The following is a 22,500-nucleotide window of genomic DNA, read 5'->3' as shown; positions in this document are numbered from 1 at the left end:
CTTGAACTTTCTTTTGCTATTATATGCTAAAGAACCATTTTTAGATTATAGTTGTAGAAAGTAATGGCAGGTAGAATCAAATCATTATTTGGTGGCGGTGGTGATGGCAGTAGTAGTCGTAGTGGTGGTGGTGGTGGTGGTGGTGGTGGTGGTAGTGGAGGGTGGTGGCAATAATGATGTGTGTTGCAGAAGGGCTGTGTTTCCTTGAGAGAGTGAGTACGAGTCTCTTGCAGTACCAGTAGTAGTAGTAGTAGTAGTAGTAGTAGTAGTAGTAGTAGTAGTAGTAGTGGTAGTAGTAGTAGTAGTAGTAGTAGTAGTAGTAGTAGTAGTAGTAGTAGTAGTAGGAGTCGTAGTAGTAACAGTAGAAGTAGTAATAGTGGTAGCAGTGATGGTGGTGGTGGAGGGTGGTGGCAATAATGATAATGTGTGGTGAAGAAGGGTTGTGTTTCCTTGAGGGAGTGAGTACGAGTGTCCTGCAGTACCAGTAGTAGTAGTAGTAGTAGTAGCAACAGCAGCAGCAGCAGCAGCAGCAGCAGCAGCAGCAGCAGCAGCAGCAGCAGCAGTAGTAGTAGTAGTAGTAGTAGTAGTAGTAGTAGTAGTAGTAGTAGTAGTAGGTGGTGGTGGTGGTGGTGGTGGTGACAATAATGATAATGCGTGGTGTAGTAGGAGTGTTTCTCTGAGAGAGCATGAAGAATGGAACAATTGGACGGAAGAGAAGAGAAGAGAAGAGAAGAGAAGAAAAGAGAAAAGAAGAGAAGAGAAGAGAAGAGAAGAGAAGAAAAGAGAAAAGAAGAGAAGAGAAGAGAAGAGAAGAGAAGAGAGGGAGTATGAATCATTGCTGACAGAAAAGAAACATCAATAACAGGAAGACAGTGTAGTATGACTCTCTCTCTCTCTCTCTCTCTCTCTCTCTCTCTCTCTCTCTCTCTCTATCTATCTCTCTCTCTCTCTCTCTCTCTCTCTCTCAGACACTGTCTTGTGATATATTATTCTTTTCATTGAATTATTTTTTGTTCATGTATTTCCAGAAAGAGTAATGTAGATAGATAATGACAACAAGAGAGAGAGAGAGAGAGAGAGAGAGAGAGAGAGAGAGAGAGAGAGAGAGAGAGAGAGAGAGAGAGAGAGAGAGAGAGAGAGAGAGAGAGTCTACGTCTTAATACAGGAGTTGCTGAAGGCAGGAACAGACTCATATCCACGAAAAAGAACTCTGAGCTCTTTCCATAGGGGGACGGCCGGCTGTCTCCAGAGACCAGCAGCAGACTGCACAGTACACACACACACACACACACACACACACACACTCGCTGTACAAGTGTGTTTTCTAAGCGTCGCTTTCTTGAATTTGAGTGAGGCACGCCTCTTGCTGTGGCACTTACAGAGAGTCTAACTGCTGAACGAGTGGCCAGTGGCGGTGCGTGTGTGTGTTTGTGCAGGAGGAGTACTCACCTGGAGACGCAACACTCCTTTCCTGACGCGGCAACACACGCACAGGGCGGTCACTGAAGGATTACAGGTACAGCGTACAAAAAATTTACCACACCACTTTCGGGCACAACACAGGCAACACTAAACAAAGGAAAACATGTCTTATTTTTTATTCTGGAAGCAGAGAGAGAGAGAGAGAGAGAAAGAGAGAGAGAGAGATAAAGCGAGAGGAAGGGGTGGAAGAGAGAGAGAGAGAAAGAAAGAGAGATTTAGATAAAGCGAGAGGAAGGGGAGAGAGAGAGAGAGAGAGAGAGAGAGAGAGAGAGAGAGAGAGAGAGAGAGAGAGAGCGGAAAAAGAGATAATCACTTGTTTGTCTCTCTCTCTCTCTCTCTCTCTCTCTCTCTCTCTCTCTCTCTCTCTCTCTCTCTCTCTCTCTCTCTCTCCTCTTCCTCCTCCTCCTCCTCCTCCACACCTAACTACTACTACTACTACTACTACTACTACTACTACTACTACTACTTTTTTTTTTTTATGTAGGAGGGACACTGGCCAAGGGCAACAAAAATCCAATAAAAAAAATGCCCACTGAAATGCCAGTCCCATAAAAGGGTCAAAGCAGTAGTCAAAAATTGATGAATAAGTGTCTTGAAACTACTACTACTACTACTACTACTACTACTACTAACGCTGCTGCTACTACTACTACTACTACTACTACTACTATTATTACCTACTATTATCTTTATTCTCCATCAGATTTGCATCAACAACCACCACCACCACCACCACCACCACCACCAGCATGGCAGTAGTAGCAGGAGTAGTGAATGGTCACACGTATGTGGTGACTTCTTGGACAATCAGGCTGCCCTTGTAGTGTGTTGGACTATCGGTGAACAAGGAAACCTGAAAGTTACGTGGTACAACTATTTCGGTGATAGAAGTGGCTGTAAGTAGTAGTAGTAGTTGTAGTAATAGTATTAGTAATAGTAGTTATGCGTGTAATGTCAATATGGTCCATTTTGTAAACGTAATTGCAAAGATTCTCGACTTTGTTTCTTAAAGGCGTGACGTAATTAGAGAAAACGTATGTATTTTAAGGGACACTAGACTGTACTTCGTTATTCCTGTTTATTGCTATTATACGAGTTTTTTATAGTTTCACTTGTATATACTATTTAAATCTACTATTCTGTGATGTTTAATACTACTAATTATTATGTTTAAGTGGGAAAAGTCAGAGAAAGAGCTGTATTTATAATTTTTACGTGTAAGTAAATTTGTAGGATGCTCGACCTTATGTTTCTTAAATAAGTGACGTAATTAGAGAAAACGTATGTCTTTTAAGGGAGGTTTTAGTATGTCTTCTATATATGTGTGTCTTCATTATCACCATCATCTTATTCTTGTTCTTGTTGTTCTTGTTCTTGTTCTTCTTCTTCTTCTTATTATTATTATTATTATTACACACACACACACACACACACACACACACACACACACACACACACACACACACACACACACACACATTAGTAGTAATTATAATAGGAAGAAAAGAAACATGATGATGATGAGGAGGAGGAGGAGGGAGAAAAAATTGTTTAACTTTTCTGTAATATTTCTCTAAATATGTAAATAACTATCAGTCAAAAAGCAGAACTAATAGTGCACCATGGTAGTCCGTTAAATTGTTCATCTCTGACTATCGCCATCACCAATTACAAATTAGTTAATAAGGATAAAAGTTGAAAAATATATGGCAATTCTAATTTTGAGACACCTAAATAGTTTCAACATTTTTCACAATATCTAAATAACTAACAGACGAAAAGAAAATGTAGTAGTACACCATGATAGTCCATTAAATTCCTCATCTCTGACTATCACCATCACCAATTACAAGTTAGTTAATAAAGAGAAAAACAAAAACAAAAACAATATATACATATATATATATATATATATATATATATATATATATATATATATATATATATATATATATATATATATATATATATATATATATATATATATATATATATATATATATCAAATTCTAAGACACCCAAATACCTTCAACATTTTTCTGAATATCTAAATAACTACCGGCAAAAAATCAAAACCAATAGTACACCATGATAGCCCATTAAATTCCCCACAATTTACTTTCAACACTATTCGAAAAGTATATTAAAAACATTAAAAAAAAAAAAAAAAGCTTCAAAAAACTCCCAAAAGATGCTAGACAAAGATCAAGATTCAAGATTGTAAACTAGAGAGAGTAAATGGATTGAGACAGCTGGAGTGCTGGGTGAAGAACAGAATGGTTTTCGTAGGGACAGGAGAGCTGAGGACAATATGTTTGTGGTGAATGAAATGATTGAGAAGAAAAAGAAGGATGGGGGTAAATTGTACCTAGGTTTTTTGGATATAGAGAAAGCTTATGATAGAGTGAACAGAGAAATGTTAGGTAGAGTCTTAGAAAAGATTGGATTGAGTGCAAAGATAGTTAACATAGTGCAAAGTATGTATGTGGACACAAGAGCTAGATACAGGCTAGGAGACATAGAAACAGACTGGGTGAAGAGTGAGAGAGGAGTTAGGCAGGGCTGTATATTGTCACCAACTCTTTTTAGCCTGTATACAGAGGAGCTAGCAGCCAGAATGAGAAGAATGAATGTAGGGGTAAGTGTGGGGAATGATAAAGTATGTGTGCTCCTTTATGCAGATGACGTAGTTGTTATGAGTGAATCGGCAGATGAGCTTCAAAGTTTGTTGGATGTAGTGGATGGCTATGGTAAAGACTTTGGAGTAAGGTTTAGCAGTGAGAAAAGCAAAGTAATGATTGTGAATAGATCAGAGGATGAAATTAATGTGGTATGCAGACTTGGAGAGAATGAGTTGAAACAGGTGCAAGAATACAAGTACTTGGGGATGTGGATGAGTCCTAGTGGGTGTGCAAAGGCAAAGAATGAAAAGATAAGTATGGTAAATCAGTGGGTAGGTCGACTGGGAAGCGCGGCAAGGATGAGAGCAAGTAAGTATGATGTGTTGAGAGAAGTGTGGAAGAGTGTGGCTGTGCCATGTATAATGTATGGTATGGATGTGATTGCCTGGAATGAAAGTGAAATTGATAAGTTAGAAGTGGGCCAGAATAGAGTAGCAAGGATGGCACTGAGTGCACCGAGGTGCACAGCAGTTGAAGCCTTGAGAGGTGACATGGGATGGAGCACCTTCAGAGAAAGACTGACAAAAGCCACACTTAGGTACAAGATTAGGCTTGAGAGAATGGATGATGCAAGAATAGCAAGGAAGGTGTACCTGTGGAATGAAAGTGGAAGCAAATGGAGGAAGAGATGCATGAGAATGACAGACAGGAATGGATTGCAAGTTGTGTGGGCGATAAGAATGGCTGGTAGGAATCAAAATGAGCGTGAATGGGTGGTAACAAGAGGAGGCAGAGTGGGAGCCGAATGGGATGTGAGAAAATGGAAGAATGAGATAGACAAAGAAGTGAAATGTGTGGGACTGAATGAATGGAAGAATGAGATGGAAAGAAAGAAGACCCTGGAATGGTACAAGGAGAAAGAGGCCCCGAGGTATGAAAGGTGGTATGATGGAAGCCTGGGCGGTGATCTTCTCTTCCGAGCGAGGGCACAGTGTATGGATGTGAATGCAAGGAGTTACAGGTGGTCTGAGTCCCGCAGCAAAGTGTGCCAGATGTGTGACATGGGAGAGGATGAGACGGTGGAACATGTGGTGCTGGAGTGTGTGAAGTATGCCAGAGACAGGAATGAGATGATGCAAGTGATACTGACTGAGTTAGGGCATGATAGGAATGAAAGAGTGGAGAAGACAGGAAAGGAATGGATGGTGTTGTTGCTGGGACTGTGTAGAGAGGCGAATGAAAGGATGATTGAGGCGGTAAAAGAGTTTCTGGAGAGAATGTGGCGTGCCAGGTGTATGAACAATTAGGATAGAGGATGCTGTTCGTTTCTCTTTTTTTTTTTTTTTTTTTTTCTCTTTCTACAGGAGTTGCCGATCCAAAGGCCTGGCTCAGGAGTGATCCTGTGCCACCTGTACCATCAAGATCAAGATCAAGATCAAGCATTTAGATACAAGATTAGGCTTGAGAAAATGGATGACTCAAGAATAGCAAGGAAGGTGTACCTGTGGATTGAAAGTGGAAGCAAATGGTGGAAGAGGTGCATGAGAATGACAGACAGGATTGGCTTATAAGTTGTGTAGGCGATGAGAATGGCTGGGAGGAATCAAAATGAGATTGAATGGGTGGTAACAAGAGGCAGAGTGGGAGCTGACTGGGATGTGAGAAAATGGAAGAATGAGATAGACAAAGAAGTGAAATGTGTGGGACTGAATGAATGGAAGAATGAGACGGAAAGAAAGAAGACCCTGGAATGGTACAAGGAGAAAGGGGCCCCAAGGTATGAAAGGTAGTATGATGGAAGCCTGGGCCGTGATCTCTTCCGAGCGAGGGCACAGTGTATGGATGTGAATGCAAGGAGTTACAGGTGGTCTGAGTCCCGCAGCAAAGTGTGCCAGATGTGTGACATGGGAGAGGATGAGACGGTGGAACATGTGGTGCTGGAGTGTGTGAAGTATGCCAGAGACAGGAATGAGATGATGCAAGTGATACTGACTGAGTTAGGGCATGATAGGAATGAAAGAGTGGAGAAGACAGGAAAGGAATGGATGGTGTTGTTGCTGGGACTGTGTAGAGAGGCGAATGAAAGGATGATTGAGGCGGTAAAAGAGTTTCTGGAGAGAATGTGGCGTGCCAGGTGTATGAACAATTAGGATAGAGGATGCTGTTCGTTTCTCTTTTTTTTTTTTTTTTTTTCTCTTTCTACAGGAGTTGCCGATCCAAAGGCCTGGCTCAGGAGTGATCCTGTGACACCTGTACCATCAAGATCAAGATCAAGATCAAGCATTTAGATACAAGATTAGGCTTGAGAAAATGGATGACTCAAGAATAGCAAGGAAGGTGTACCTGTGGATTGAAAGTGGAAGCAAATGGTGGAAGAGGTGCATGAGAATGACAGACAGGATTGGCTTATAAGTTGTGTAGGCGATGAGAATGGCTGGGAGGAATCAAAATGAGATTGAATGGGTGGTAACAAGAGGCAGAGTGGGAGCTGACTGGGATGTGAGAAAATGGAAGAATGAGATAGACAAAGAAGTGAAATGTGTGGGACTGAATGAATGGAAGAATGAGACGGAAAGAAAGAAGACCCTGGAATGGTACAAGGAGAAAGGGGCCCCAAGGTATGAAAGGTAGTATGATGGAAGCCTGGGCCGTGATCTCTTCCGAGCGAGGGCACAGTGTATGGATGTGAATGCAAGGAGTTACAGGTGGTCTGAGTCCCGCAGCAAAGTGTGCCAGATGTGTGACATGGGAGAGGATGAGACGGTGGAACATGTGGTGCTGGAGTGTGTGAAGTATGCCAGAGACAGGAATGAGATGATGCAAGTGATACTGACTGAGTTAGGGCATGATAGGAATGAAAGAGTGGAGAAGACAGGAAAGGAATGGATGGTGTTGTTGCTGGGACTGTGTAGAGAGGCGAATGAAAGGATGATTGAGGCGGTAAAAGAGTTTCTGGAGAGAATGTGGCGTGCCAGGTGTATGAACAATTAGGATAGAGGATGCTGTTCGTTTCTCTTTTTTTTTTTTTTTCTCTCTTTCTACAGGAGTTGCCGATCCAAAGGCCTGGCTCAGGAGTGATCCTGTGCCACCTGTACCATCAAGATCAAGATCAAGCATTTAGATGTTTTGAAGTGGCTTTGCCTTGCTCTCTGAGTTTTCTCTGAGTTTTGTGGTTTATATTTCTTGCCTGTGTGCTGAAATACCCTGAAAATGGTGATGAGCGCGTGTGGTTCATGCGAGGAGAGTGTGGCGAACAGGCAAAGGGCTGTGGCATGCGAGAGATGCATGGCCTGGTTCCATGTAGCCTGTGTGGGCATGAGGGAGGCCAACATGAAGGCGCTGGGGTTCGAGCTTCTGGTGTTCCTCTGCAGGGAATGCCTGAGCAAGAGCCTCAATGAATGGAGGAACCAGGATGAAGAAAAAGAAGAGAGAGTGGAGCAGAGCACCCAGACAGAAAACCTGATGAAAGAGGCAGAAGCACAGACGACGAAGACTGAAGAAAGAAAAGACCAGCAAGAAGTGGTGGAAGTGGCCAGAACAGACAGACGCCCAAGGAAGAAGAGAATGGTAGTCAAGAAAGCCCCAGTACGTGTCATTGGAGACAGCATGGTAAGGAAGACTCCCGACTTTGTGAGAAGGGAAATTGAGTGCACCAGCATGGGAGGTGCTAAGATCCAAGACATCAAGAGGAAAGTCAAGGAAGAAGTGCAAGAAATGGAAGAGAGAAGCCTGCTAGTTGTCCAAGGAGGAGGCAACAACTTAGTAGAGGCAGGTGCTGAAGACACGGTAAAGGAAGTGATAGAAGCAGTGAGGGCAGCAGAAGAGAAGAAGATGTGTGTGGCTGTGGTGGGGGTCCTGCGGCGCCCACGGGAAGGAGTGCAGTATGAGAAGGTTAGAAGAGAAACGAACCGCAAGATATGCATGGAACTCATGAAGGTCAAGATGGAATGGATGGCAGAGAAGAAGGGCAACGTGAGCTTCCTGGACATGGATGGGATCCTTGACCAGGACAAATTCTTCGGGAGAGACGGGGTCCACCTCAACCACAACGGGAATGAGAGGCTAGGACGTCGACTGGCTGAGTGGATGAGGGCGAGGCAGGTGTGTTGTGTGGACGATGCATGACGAGGAGGACCCACTGATGTCAGCAAACATGAAAGAAAAGAGATTAACCAGGCAAGTAAATGTGTGAAGATTGGCTGTATGAATGTGAGAGGATGGGGTGTGGGCAAGTTTGAGGATGTATGCAAGGAGCTCAGGGAGTGGAGGTTCGACTTAGTCGGGCTCACTGAGACTCACCTGAGAGATGATGTACGAATGGAGGGATGCGAGTATGTTATGATTGGAAAGGGGCGTAAGGCACAGGAAACACTGGGAGGAGGCGTAGCCCTACTCTACAAGAAAGAAAGAGGACTGAAAGTAGAGGAGATTGATGTGGGGGAGTGTACAAGTAGTGAGGATGTGCTTGCAGTAAGAGTGGAATGCATGGATGGTCGTGGCAGACCAGAGAAGGTGGTACTGGTGGTAGCGTACATGACTGTCATGGGTGAAAGAGCAGAGAGGGAAAATAGGAGGAAGTATGACATACTTAAGAAAGTTGTGAGAGAGCATGGAGAGGAGAGAGTGCTAATTATGGGTGACATGAATGCACATGTGGGAATACTGGGGGAACAGGTGAACAGGAATGGTGAAATGCTTGGAGAGTTTGTTGATGAACTGGAGCTGGAAAATCTGAACGTTACTTTGGCAGAGGGGCGTGTGACTTGGAGTGCAAGAGAACAGGAATCGGCAATTGACTACATGTTGGTGAATGGAAGAATGCGTGAAATTGTGTCGCACATGTGGATAGATGAGGATGGTTTGGTTGATATTGTGTCCGATCACAACATGCTGGTTGTGGAGTGCTTGATGCAGGGTGGGAATGAAGTGAAAGTGGCAAGTAAGAGAAAGAAGTGGAGACTGAGAGATGTAGGGTGGGAGAACTTTCAGGTTGATCTGAGTGAGAGAAGCTGGGACGACGAAAGTGTGCATGACGTGGAGCATCTGAATGAGAAACTGGTTGAGGACGTGAGGGGTGCTGCTGAGAACCAGATAGGGTTTGTGAGAGTAGGTAGAAGAAAGAATGTCTGTAAACCATGGTGGAATGATGAAATCAGAGCGGCTAGGAAGGAGCGAAAGAGAATGAGTAGACAGTGTAGATGGCTGAGGAAAAAGAGGCATGAAAGCGATGAGGCAGAGAATGAGTATCTGAATGCATGGGCAGCGTATGTGAAGCAGCAGCGGTTGACGAGACGAATGATAATGAATGCTAAAGTGAAGAGTGAAAGGAGCGTGATTCAATCTTTAAGGGAGAAAGGTATGGAAGGTGGCCGTGAATGGTACAAGTTCATGAGAGGTGAGAATATGTCAGGCAGTGTTGGTGTGGAGAGTCTAAAAGTGGAGGGTGTAGTTATAACAGAGAAGGATGGAATCAGGGAGGCAATCAAAGGGTTCTGGGAAGAAGTAGGTGGGGTAGGTGAGATGTTTAGTGTGAGAGAAGAATGTGTAACACTGGAAAGGAAGAATGCAGATGAACTGGATGAAAGAATCAGTAGGGATGAAGTGGAGAGGTGTGTGAGAAGGCAGAAGAATGGCAAGGCAGCAGGTCCAGATGATATACCCTATGAGTTCTACAAGAATGGTGGGGAGGTAGTGATAGACAGAATGACTGAGTTATTCAACCGAGTGTGGGATGAAGAGAGAGTGCCAAGAAAGTGGAATGAGAGCCGAGTGTGTCTGTTACATAAGGGAGGATTTAAGAGTAAGAATGAGCTGAAGAACTACAGGCCAATTGCATTAGTGAATACAGTAGGTAAAGTTTTCAGTGCAGTGTTGAATGAGAGACTGTGTAAATGGATTGAGAGAGCTGGAGTGCTGGGTGAAGAACAGAATGGTTTTCGTAGGGACAGGAGAGCTGAGGACAATATGTTTGTGGTGAATGAAATGATTGAGAAGAAAAAGAAGGATGGGGGTAAATTGTACCTAGGTTTTTTGGATATAGAGAAAGCTTATGATAGAGTGAACAGAGAAATGTTAGGTAGAGTCTTAGAAAAGACTGGATTGAGTGCAAAGATAGTTAACGTAGTGCAAAGTATGTATGTGGACACAAGAGCTAGATACAGGCTAGGAGACATAGAAACAGACTGGGTGAAGAGTGAGAGAGGAGTTAGGCAGGGCTGTATATTGTCACCAACCCTTTTTAGCCTGTATACAGAGGAGCTAGCAGCCAGGATGAGAAGAATGAATGTAGGGGTAAGTGTGGGGAATGATAAAGTATGTGTGCTCCTTTATGCAGATGATGTAGTTGTTATGAGTGAATCGGCAGATGAGCTTCAAAGTTTGTTGGATGTAGTGGATGGCTATGGTAAAGACTTTGGAGTAAGGTTTAGCAGTGAGAAAAGCAAAGTAATGATTGTGAATAGATCAGAGGATGAAAGTAATGTGGTATGGAGACTTGGAGAGAATGAGTTGAGACAGGTGCAAGAATACAAGTACTTGGGGATGTGGATGAGTCCTAGTGGGTGTGCAAAGGCAAAGAATGAAAAGATAAGTATGCTAAACCAGTGGGTAGGTCGATTGGGAAGCGCGGCAAGGATGAGAGCAAGTAAGTATGATGTGTTGAGAGAAGTGTGGAAGAGTGTGGCTGTGCCATGTATAATGTATGGTATGGATGTGATTGCATGGAATGAAAGTGAAATTGATAAGTTAGAAGTGGGCCAGAATAGAATAGCAAGGATGGCACTGAGTGCACCGAGGTGCACAGCAGTTGAAGCCTTGAGAGGTGACATGGGATGGAGCACCTTCAGAGAAAGACTGACAAAAGCCACACTTAGGTACAAGATTAGGCTTGAGAGAATGGATGATGCAAGAATAGCAAGGAAGGTGTACCTGTGGAATGAAAGTGGAGGCAAATGGAGGAAGAGATGCATGAGAATGACAGACAGGAATGGATTGCAAGTTGTGGGGGCGATAAGAATGGCTGGTAGGAATCAAAATGAGCGTGAATGGGTGGTAACAAGAGGAGGAAGAGTGGGAGCCGAATGGGATGTGAGAAAATGGAAGAATGAGATAGACAAAGAAGTGAAATGTGTGGGACTGAATGAATGGAAGAATGAGATGGAAAGAAAGAAGACCCTGGAATGGTACAAGGAGAAAGGGGCCCCAAGGTATGAAAGGTAGTATGATGGAAGCCTGGGCCGTGATCTCTTCCGAGCGAGGGCACAGTGTATGGATGTGAATGCAAGGAGTTACAGGTGGTCTGAGTCCCGCAGCAAAGTGTGCCGGATGTGTGACATGGGAGAGGATGAGACGGTGGAACATGTGGTGGTGGAATGTGTGAAGTATGCCAGAGACAGGAATGAGATGATGCAAGTGATACTGACTGAGTTAGGGCATGATAGGAATGAAAGAGTGGAGAAGACAGGAAAGGAGTGGATGGTGTTGCTGGGACTGTATAGAGAGACGAATGAAAGGATGACTGAGGCGGTGAAACAGTTTCTGGAGAGAATGTGGCGTGCCAGATGTACGAACAGTTACTGTAGATGATGCTGTTTGTTATTTTTTTTTTTTTTTTCCTTCTACAGGAGTTGCCGATCCAAAGGCCTGGCTTAAGAGTGATCCCGAGGTACCTGTACCATCAAGATCAAGATCGAGCGTCCATATCAGATGGTGAGTCTGCGTACAAAATTGCATCGGAGGGGTTGATAGAGGCAGCCACAATTATCCATCATCATCGGCGACACCATGGCTCTTGAGAAGGTAACATGGCTACCATTCTACACTCACATCATCTGGCTATCAACACACACGAGAATGGCGGCGGTGCGGAGGTTTAAATAGGGAAAATAGGCGTATATGTGAGGGCGGGTGGCGGGGATCCTATGGCGGAAAATCGAGGGATGATCGAGGGTGATGCCCCACCATTATTAATTACTCCTTTATTTAGCGATTTACAACACACACACCTGCCCGCCAGTAAGAAGCAGGTGTGGGCGGCCATCTTGAGCGCTAAGGGACGAGGGGACAAGGGGAAATAAGGAAATATGGCTCAAAATGCCTCCTTATTTTATTGTATTTTCGATTTTTTTATTTTTTTTTATTTATGGAATTGTTTGCGTGTGTGTGTGTGTGTGTGTGTGTGTGTGTGTGTGTGTGTGTGTGTGTGTGTGTGTGAGGGAAGGGAGGGCGGGAGTGGGGGAGTTCTTGTGTATGTTAAGGATAAAAAAAAAAAAAAGTTAACGTAAATATTTTCCTTATTTTTTTCTTCATTTTATTGTGTTTGTTGTTTGTTTTGTTTGTTTGTTTTGTTGGTTCGTTATGTGTGTGTGTGTGTGTGTGTGTGTGTGTGTCAGAATATATCGTTTTTATTTTTTTCATTTTTTTCAGTTTTCTTGTCTCAACTGAATATTTGTTTGTTTGTTTGTTTGTTTGTTTGTATATCCATGTATGTTTGTCCTCTTCTTCCTCTTCCTCCTCTTTCTTTCATCTAGACCTCCTCTTCTCTCTTCCCATCTCTTCCTCCTCCTAGCCCAACCAAGCCTAATTCTCTCTCTCTCTCTCTCTCTCTCTCTCTCTCTCTCTCTCTCTCTCTCTCTCTCTCTCTCTCTCTCTCTCTCTCTCTCTCTCTCTCAGACAGACAGACCTCGATGACAGCGTGGTGAGCGAGGAGGGGGAGTCAACCAGCAGAGTAGGGGAGCATGACCCCTACTTTGAACCTGTGGTGACCTTGCTGGAGGTCTTCGTGGTTAGTGATGATGACCAGGAGGAGGAAATGATAAGACTGAGTTTCGAGGTCAGGTCAGGTTGGTAATGGTGTTTTTATTATTATTATTATTATTATTATTATTATTATTATTATTATTATTATTATTTTTGTGAGCTTTTTATTGGTTTATTATTTTATTGAGAAATGTTGGTAGTTTTGCTGTTTCTTGTTGTTAGGTGAGGTGAGGTCAGGTCAAGTACTGATGGTAATTTTGCTGTTTTATCATTGTTAGGTAAGGTCAGGTTTTCTTATTGCAGGTAAATAGTTATTATTATTATTATTATTATTATTATTATTATTATTATTATTATTATTATTATTATTATTATTTTCTCAATCTATGTTTTCTTTCTTACTTACCTCCCCCTCCTCCTTCTCCTCCTCCTCCTCCTCCTCCTCCTCCTCCTCCTCCTCCTCCTCCTCCTCCTCCTCCTCCTCCTCCTCCTCCTCTCCTTGTTCTTCACATAACTTCTCTTCATTTTATTAACCTAACCTAACATGCAGACAGTGCCAGCCTAACGTAACCCCCCCCCACACCTTCAGGCAGTACAAGCTGTTTCTTTATCACACTTCTGAGTCGCCCCCACAGTGGAAGGAACGGGGCATAGAGGCCATTAACATTCTGAGGAACAAGCAGAAGAAGGCTGTAAGTGATTGGGTTAGGTTTGTGTGTGTGTGTGTGTGTGTGTGTGTGTGTGTGTGTGTGTTGACTGGGATGCCTCATGTGGGATTACCAGCCTGATCTGATTGTCTGACAGACAGACAAGAAGACAGACAGACAGATAGATTATTATCACTATATTATTACCAGTCATTAATTCAAATAGATAGATTATTATTATTGTTATTATTATTTTATCACCAGCCATTAAATTCTCTCCTTATTTTTCAGGTGGAGTTTGTTCAGTGGCAGAATTAATGCCAGTGGTTGAGTTCAGATCCTCCAAGACACACAGACACACACACAGCAGCCCCTCCACCTCCCCACAGCCCTCCACAGCCCCTGACACAGTATCTGACACAGGCCCTTCACAGACCACCACATACCTCACACATACATAAGAACATAAGAACATAAGAAATAAGGGAAGCTGCAAGAAGCGACCAGGCTTACACATGGCAGTCCCTGTATGAAATATACCTACCTATTTCCATCTGTTATCCCCATCCATAAACTTGTCTAATCTTCTCTTAAAGCTCTCTAGTGTCCTAACACTAACAACATGATTACTGAGTCCGTTCCACTCATCTACCACTTTTTTTGAGAACAAATTTTTTCCTATCTCCATCCTAAACCCAAATTTTTCAAGCTTGTACCCATTATTTCTTGTTCTACCCTGGTTGCTGATCCTAAGAATTTTGCCTACATCCCCCTTGTTATAACCCTTATACCACTCAAAGACTTCTATCAGGTCCCCTCTTAACCTACGTATCTCTAAAGAATGTAAATTTAACAGCTTCAACCTCGCCTCGTAAGGAATACTCCTCATCCCCTGTATCCTTTTAGTCATTCTCCTCTGTACTGATTCTAATAGACCTATATCTTTCCTGTAATGTGGGGACCAGAACTGCACAGCGTAGTCTAGATGAGGTCTGACCAGCGCCAAGTATAACTTTAATACTACTTCCGGCCTTCTACTTTTAACACTCCTAAAAATCACACACACCACAGGAGCCTCACAGTCTCACAGCCTTCACAAGCAGCCCCACACTCCACCACAGACACACCAGACCCACAGCCCTTCACCTCACCCACTTCCCAGCCCCCCACAGCCCCCCAGCCACCACAAATGAAGTCAAAGGAAGGGACTGTGGCTTCACCCAGCCAGTCAGGACAGCCTACAGAGAGGGGGTAGTCCCAGTCAAGTCACAAAATATAGGCTTGGTTCTTCCTACAGTTTGAAGTCAATGATTGGACAGGTTCTCTTTGTTTACTTGTTATTGTTTTTTTTCTTTCCATTCTCTCTCTCTCTCTCTCTCTCTCTCTCTCTCTCTCTCTCTCTCTCTCTCTCTCTCTCTCTCTCTCTCTCTCTCTCTCTCTCTCTCTCTCTCTCTCTCTCTCTCTCTCTCTCTCTCTCTCTCTCTCTCTCTCTCTCTCTCTCTTCCAGACCGTAGTAGTAGCAGCAGCAGTAGTAGTAGTATTAACACTAACCACTCATTATTTCTCTACTGGTGATCTTCTGGCTTTCCTTACTGAGTCTTGGTCATCCTCTTTTAGAGATTTTGGTGAAACTTTTGCTGTTGCCTTGGACATATCAAAAGCTTTTGATAGAGTCTGGCACAAAGCTTTGATTTCCAAACTACCCTCCTATGGCTTCTATCCTTCTCTCTGTAACTTCATCTCAAGTTTCCTTTCTGACCATTCTATTGATGCTGTGGTAGACGGTCACTATTCTTCTCCTAAATCTATTAACAGTAGTGTTCCTCAGGGTTCTGTCCTGTCACCCACTTTTCCTATTATTCATCTGTGACTTTCTAAAACCAAACTTGTTGTCCTATCCACTCCTATACTGATGATACCACCCTGCACTTATCCATGTCTTTTCATAGACATCCAACCCTTCAGGAAGTAAACAGTTCATGCAGGAAAGCCACAGAACACCTCACTTCTGATCTCTCAAAAATTTCTGACTGAGGCAGACCAAACTAGTTATTGTTTGCTGTCTAAAAAAATCAATTCTTCCATCTATCAACTCGACACAACCTTCCAGACAACTATCCCCTCTTCTTCAATGACACTCAGCTGTCCCCCTCTTCTACACTGCCACACTCCCCTGCCTGTTTTCCCTTGGTACAAGCTTCTCATGTGATGGCTCACCCATAATTTTCCTCACATAATGAGTCCTGACAAGCTTGACAGTGAAGAAAAGTGTTGTGATGGTATTTGTTCAAGAAGGGATCAGTAATTGTGAGACAGGAAGGAAGATGGCAAATTCAGAAGCAGCCATCACCCGGGTGGTGGACGGAGGCCGCTCACCCCCAGTCATCCTGCAGCTCACAGGCCTCTTCTGACCAGGAGAAAGATGGCGTGGCAATTAAGTGTTCACTGTGCATGTGTTCCATCAACTTATTCCTGTATCTGTCTTCCTTTTTTCCCTTAGCCTTTCTCTCAGGAGTGGCAGCTGTGCCCAGCACTAGTGTAGCCCTGGCCAACTGTGTCACGGCTGTCTTTGATCTCCCTGTCTTCCTTCCAGCCCCACAGTTACTGACCTTGACTCAAACACCATCACGGCACTCTCTTCCCTGTTAAACTTGCCGGGATCCATTGTAATGTAAGGGGTATTGAATGTGAGCGATGAAACGAGAAGGTAGTGGCAAGGGAGAAAAAAGTACAGGGGAGTGCAGGAGAGACACCTCTCTCCACTGTGCCTGACGGTCTCTCAGTGATTGAAAGACTGAGCATAACATCTTCAGGGCACGTGAGTTGCCATGTATGACAATTTGGCACTTTTTCCATGTCTTCTTATTTGAGTAGACATATCATATCTTGTCATAATGAAAAGTCTAGTTTATCATGTATGTGGAGACCTTCAAGTTACAATACAGCCCACTGCTTTAAGAGTTAAATGTATATGTCAATGTTTTCTGTCGTGCCTTCTTTGCTGTGTAATGTTGTGGTGAAACGGTTAAATTCTGGACCGAGTTGTGAGTCATGCAGCAGGAGTATAGATGTGTGTCTTCCCCGCAGGTGGTAACACGGAGAGGAAGTGGAAGAAACCTTGGGACGCTCCCATAACTCAGGAGCAAGAAGTACACCTTACTGGAAACCTTGTGACTGACAGGTGGCGGTGACTGCAGGAACCAATTCAGGTGAACACTGTGTTTTGTTGCTACACTTGAGAATCCTCTATCCTAAATTTAAAAATCTAAGTTTTTAATTGTAATGTCTTGTCATGTTTTTGTCCCACCAAAAAATTGATTACTAGAGCTTGATTTACTGCCATGGGAGGTATCAGAAATTGGCAAGTTGTCATTAAAAAAAAACTGGGGAAATCTAAAATATGCACCACTTTCATTCACTCCCAACAATTTTGGATAAGGAATCCTCAACTGTATGTAATCAGAGTATTGTTGAGAGTCATGGTGTGTGTGTGTGTATGAATCCTTATGTATGTATGTGCAGGATAAGAGGGAGGTGGTTAATAAGATTAGTAAATGCATGGAGGAGAGGCGTGCTCTTACCAAGATTAGAAGAGCAGTAAGTGTGAAAATAGTGGTACAGGATTGCAAGAGAGGCAGTGTGTGGGCTGGGTAAGTGCACATGTGGTGCTTTTGTTAAGAGTGACCGGGATGGATGAGTGTTACCGGTGTGGTGTGTTGTGGAGAGTTACTGAAGAGGGTTAGAAGGAATGGTCTGCAGTGATCAGTGTGAAATAAGAGGAGAGGATGCGTTGCTTGAGTTTTTCTTGCGAGATGTGCACGTGAAAGGTGTTTAGTGAAAAATAAGGTTTTTTGGGGAATTTATGGATATAGAAAGATAAATAGATATGAATTGTGGGGTGTTTCAGGATTGTTTGGGCCAGGTGATGGGCTGTTCAAGGGAGTGAAAAGTTTGTGAAAAGTAAAATGCCAGCATTTGAGTTATAGAATTAGTGTGTGTGTGTGTGATATAAGTTCAAGTCTTAGTAACTTTCCATCTTCCCCAAGTTGCATTACTCTTTTGCAGATGTCTGTCTTGTGTTGGTGAACATCCTGTCTGCAGTCAGGCCAGTAGTGCCATGTCGCAGGGTGTGACATCAGGTGAAGAGCCAAATGGAGAGTGTCTGCAGCCAGTACTGGGTGTGCTGATGCTGTACACAAGTGTCGAGCCAGGTGCCACAGCACATGACTCCACCAGTGTAGTGTCTCTAGTCCAGGATGCACTGCTGTGTACGACTTGTATGTCTTTATAAATTTGTGACTATTCTTATTATATTTGTGAAATAAGACTTGTATGTCTTTGCTAATAAATAAATATTTGTGACTATTCTTATTATATATGTGAAATAAATATATAGTTAGCTAACAGTGTGGTATAATAGTGTAAAAATAAATATTTGATAATTCATGCATGCCCCAAAGGTAAAAAAAAAAAAAAAACAGGATTGTGCCCTCTAAACTTTTAAGATACCACTTGCACATAGAAGCCCTGTCCCAGCGACTCCAGTGTCGGCTGGGATGGGGCTTCTATGTGCAAATGGTATCTTAAACTTAGTTTAGTAGCCAATCCTGGCTTTTTTTTTTTTTTTTTTTTTTTTTTTTTTTTTTTTTTTTTTTTTTTTTTTTTTTTTTGCCTTGAGGGCACGACCTGTACTCCCAGAAAGACTATTTGCCAAAGATATTATTGACATGGCATAAATAACTATCATTATGTTCAAGATGGTATACTGAATGTTTATTGTTTTAATGTGAATGTTAAGTGAATAAATACACAACAATAATATAAACATGGCACTTTTTTTTCTTTATTACTGAAGTATTGGAATATACAAAACTTATCCCAAGCCTGAATGAAGGTGGTGGTGGTGGTTGTTGAATACAGAAGAGAGGGACTTGCTACATTCTTCCTTCCCAGACTAGAGTGGACTGGAGAACTCTTGCAGCAGGGCCTGGGAGCAACAACACTTGCCAATTCTTATGTCCTTGCATCAACTTGAGTGAGGAGCAACCTCTTCTTTGTGAAACTGCCTGCAGCTCTCGTGCCTCCACAAGTGTTGAAGGTTGCCTGTCAGTCCCGCCATGACTTGAAGGGAATTTTACGTGTTCTTCCTGCTTGAAATTCTTGACACACTCTTCTTACTGCAACTTGACTCTTCCCTGATTGCTTTGTCCCAACAATACTTAATACCTCTTGTGGGGCTTGAAGGTGGTGACGCTCTGCCTCTTTTCCTGGTGAAGCTTGACTCCCTGATTGCAATGGAGTACATTGGGCCTGGCGTGACAACACTGTTTAATAACCAGGTGCTGGTAGAGATTCCTGTGGGCTGTTCATGGGATGATGAAGTGGAAGCTGCACACTTCACACCTACAAGGAAAACAGACCATTAGTTCCTAGATACATGAAGCTTGTTGTATGTGTTGTGATTCCTTGTAATGTGTTTGATAACTGATTCCCTACAAAACTAAGACTACACAAGATATATGATGGGAAAATGGAGGAAGCCTGACAAGCACTGCATGGTATGGGAACTGTGCTGAGATTTAATATGAAATATGGCTAAATTCCATACTGTCATATTCAAGAAACAAAAATTGAAAGAAAGGAAAGCACCGGGTAGAGAAAATCTGAAAAGTATGGCAGTATAACGTTTGAAGCTGAGAAATGCGCGTTTGATAAATACGTCCCTATTTTAATTTAAAGGCAAAAATTTGAAGGATGATGCAGAGTAGAAGAAAACACCAGATAGAAGAAATTTGCATGGCATCACAGATATTTCAATGGCATGACAGTTAATACACAAGTTTGAAAGATGAACCTGATTAAATATTTCTGTATCTCTGCGCTCATGAAGAACACAAATAAAAAACTTACAATTTGAAAAGAAGAGTCATTTTAAACTTTGATCCGTACCTTTTAAGTTTATTAATTTTATTCATAGTCAGTTTATGGTTCCAGAGAAACAACAATTTCAAATCTAGCCTATCTTTTTGAAACCCACTGTATAATGAACACGTCATATAAGGGAAAGAATTTTGTAGCCAAATACATGAGGAAATATTATACAAGAAAATATTTATCAGATGAATAACAAATTAGGAAAAGAACTATTTGAAATAGGCCAACTTTGAGGTGAACTGGGTATAAAAAAAAAATAAATAAATAAATAAAAATAAATAAATAAGTAGTTTAATAGAACAAAGCAGTATTAGAAAAGTCTAATGCAAATTTAGATTGGAAATGTGTGTGTGTGTGTGTGTGTGTTTGAGAAGGGGTTATGTCTTTTTGAGTGCATGACCATTGTTTTGGCTGCCTGACTAGGTTTTTGAGTGTCACCAGATTTTTGAGTGCATCACCAGTTTTTTGAGTGCATCACCATTTTTTTTTTAATGCATCACCAGTTTTTTTGAGTTCATCACCAGTATTTTGAGTGCCACCAGTTTTCTTGTGCCACCAGTTTTTTTTTTGTTTTTTTTTGAGTGTCATCAGTATTTTCTGCATGAGAGTGCGTGGGTGTGCATACAGCGTTATTAAAGGTAGGTAAGTAGGTAGGTGTGTGTGTGTGTGTGTGTGTGTGTGTGTGTGTGTGTGTGTGTGATAATGAATAAAGGAAAATAATGACCAATCGTAGTTAAGAAGCCAATTGCTACTCAGCACAGCGAATAAGCAAAGGGACCACAAAATAGCAGCCACGGACACACCAATCCAACATGATTTTACGTGCTTATATAATATAATCTCAAATTCACTTCCTTAATTATCACCTCAGTAAGCTTAATCAGACGTCAATCACCTGGACAAACAAGCAACCAACTTACCATCTGGTCAGCATACTTCTCTCAACTGACAAGTTAAATCACTTTACCTGCAGTCTAATCACCCTTGCAGCTTATTCCCTCGCAAAATGCTAAACTTCTATAACTTCCCATCTGATCAGCATATTCATCTCTCCCCTGATAAGCTTAACTACTTAAGTGTTGTAATCACCATCTATTCAACCTAATCACACCTACCAACCTCACCTGGTCAACCTATATCAGCTCAAGCTAATCACATTACCTAACGTGGCTTATCTAATCCCCATACCTGGACAAAACTAACCCAATCACACCTATCCATTCTAATCCTCACGTATTCAACCTAATCATTCGCAATCTCAAGGGTTACACATTAATTCCATGCACTGAGTAATAATCTAATATTCTTATCATTACCATACTCTTACATTCACTCCTTCACCGCCTCCTTCAGCCTTCCGCCACGAGACCACCGCACTTCGACCTTTCTCCCTCGTTGCGAGTCGTGAAAAGAGCCGAGCGGGGACACCAGGCTGGAGGAATACCAGACAATGATCCCTATTCTGAAACACCTCTGCGCCGCACCTCCACTAAACTGATAAGACTCTAAATGAAGTTGCACAGGTTTTCAAAGATGTTTTAATGGTTCTAGTGACATCAACACGATTTCTATATTATTAACAGGAGAAACGCAATTGAAAACCCGGCTAATCATCTCTGTGGCATTTGAAAAAAAAAATATGGTGAGAGAACAAATGAAGCGTTTCAGAATACGTTGCTATATAAGTTCTTTTTCTATCACTGGTATTAATTTGTGTGCGTTCGTATGTTTGCTGGCTTGTGTAAGTAAAGTTATTTTATTAAAAATATCGATGTTTTTTAAGTTTGTAATTAACGAGTGTTTGAATGATTGTAGGTCTCTCTCTCTCTCTCTCTCTCTCTCTCTCTCTCTCTCTCTCTCTCTCTCTCTCTCTCTCTCTCTCTCTCTCTCTCTGACTAAAATATTATACGTATGTAAGATGAACTCCCAAAATATAAGAGTACGATAAGTAAAGTGATTCGGAATTAAAAGAAGTTTCTAACAGGTTATGAATGAGTTCCAGAACAGTGAACGAGACGACACATTGTTTCCTTAATGCATCAAAAGAAGAAGAAAAAAAAAAACATTATTAAGAAACGTCATATGATCTTAGGAAACTTATTATACTGATCGACTAATGATAATAATAACAGTGAAGGAAGGAAAATAGGAGGAGGAGGAGGAGGAGGAGGAGGAGGAGGAGGAGGAGGAGGAGGAGGAGGAGGAGGAGGAAGGAGGAGGAGGAGGAGGAGGAAGTGTAGGTTATAATAATATAGTAGGAAAAACGAGACAGTAAATAGTCATAGGAAGTGAAGGTGGTAGTAGTAGTAGTAGTAGCGGTGGTAGTGGTGGTGATTATGGTGGTGGTGGTGATGGTGGTGGTGGTGGTGGTGGTTGTATTAGTAGTAGTAGTAATAGTAGTAGTAGTAGTAGTAGTAGGAGGAGGAGGAAAGGAAAATGAGTCTGGTTTTAATAGTTGCGGTACTTCTCCTCTTTCTTCTCTTCCTGAAATCCACAAACTTTAGACATAAAAATGGCGGCAAGACACTTGGATTTGCTTCCCCCGCCCTCTCTCTCTCTCTCTCTCTCTCTCTCTCTCTCTCTCTCTCTCTCTCTCTCTCGTTATATATATATATATATATATATATATATATATATATATATATATATATATATATATATATATATATATATATATATATATATATATATATATATATATACTATAAGGAATATCGGTCCTTCCGTCTGAACAAATGAAGAAAAAAAATGAAGATACTGACGAGAAAGAAATAATTGACAGAATAATGGAGGGTGAATGAAATGTTAACATAAACACAGTTTCGTTCAGGAAATCAGTGAACGCCTCAGGACCAAAATTCGCCGCACTTCCTGTCTGCGGCCGACGCGTCAAGACGAGCATGACTGGATGGCTGCCTCGCTATTTTTGGCGCTAAGTGGATGATGCGTCGGTGTGAGCCACTCTCCCCTCTCTCTCCCCGTCCCCTGGTCGTGGTATTCTGGGCTGGTCCGCGGAGGGCGCGGGGCCATCCAGGTTTCCATTAAGGGGAGGCATTAAC

General features: G+C 42.3%; 1 long non-coding RNA gene across 1 annotated transcript in view; it reads right to left on the bottom strand.

Annotated features, from left to right (window-relative positions):
* Nucleotides 1–18,326: 18,326 nt before the first annotated feature.
* Nucleotides 18,327–22,500, bottom strand: part of LOC135092838 (uncharacterized) — a 20,993-nt gene continuing 16,819 nt past the window's right edge. The window contains exons 2-3 of the long non-coding RNA XR_010263088.1: nt 20,769–20,873; nt 18,327–18,910 (exon numbers count right to left, since the gene is read on the bottom strand). This is a non-coding gene — a long non-coding RNA (uncharacterized LOC135092838). The remainder of the gene's footprint in view (nt 18,911–20,768; nt 20,874–22,500) is intronic.

Source organism: Scylla paramamosain, chromosome 3 (genome assembly GCF_035594125.1).
Source record: "Scylla paramamosain isolate STU-SP2022 chromosome 3, ASM3559412v1, whole genome shotgun sequence".
Lineage (NCBI taxonomy): Eukaryota > Metazoa > Arthropoda > Malacostraca > Decapoda > Portunidae > Scylla > Scylla paramamosain.
The sequence above is the reverse complement of the archived record's forward strand: the minus strand, read 5'-3'. Positions and strand labels throughout refer to the sequence as shown.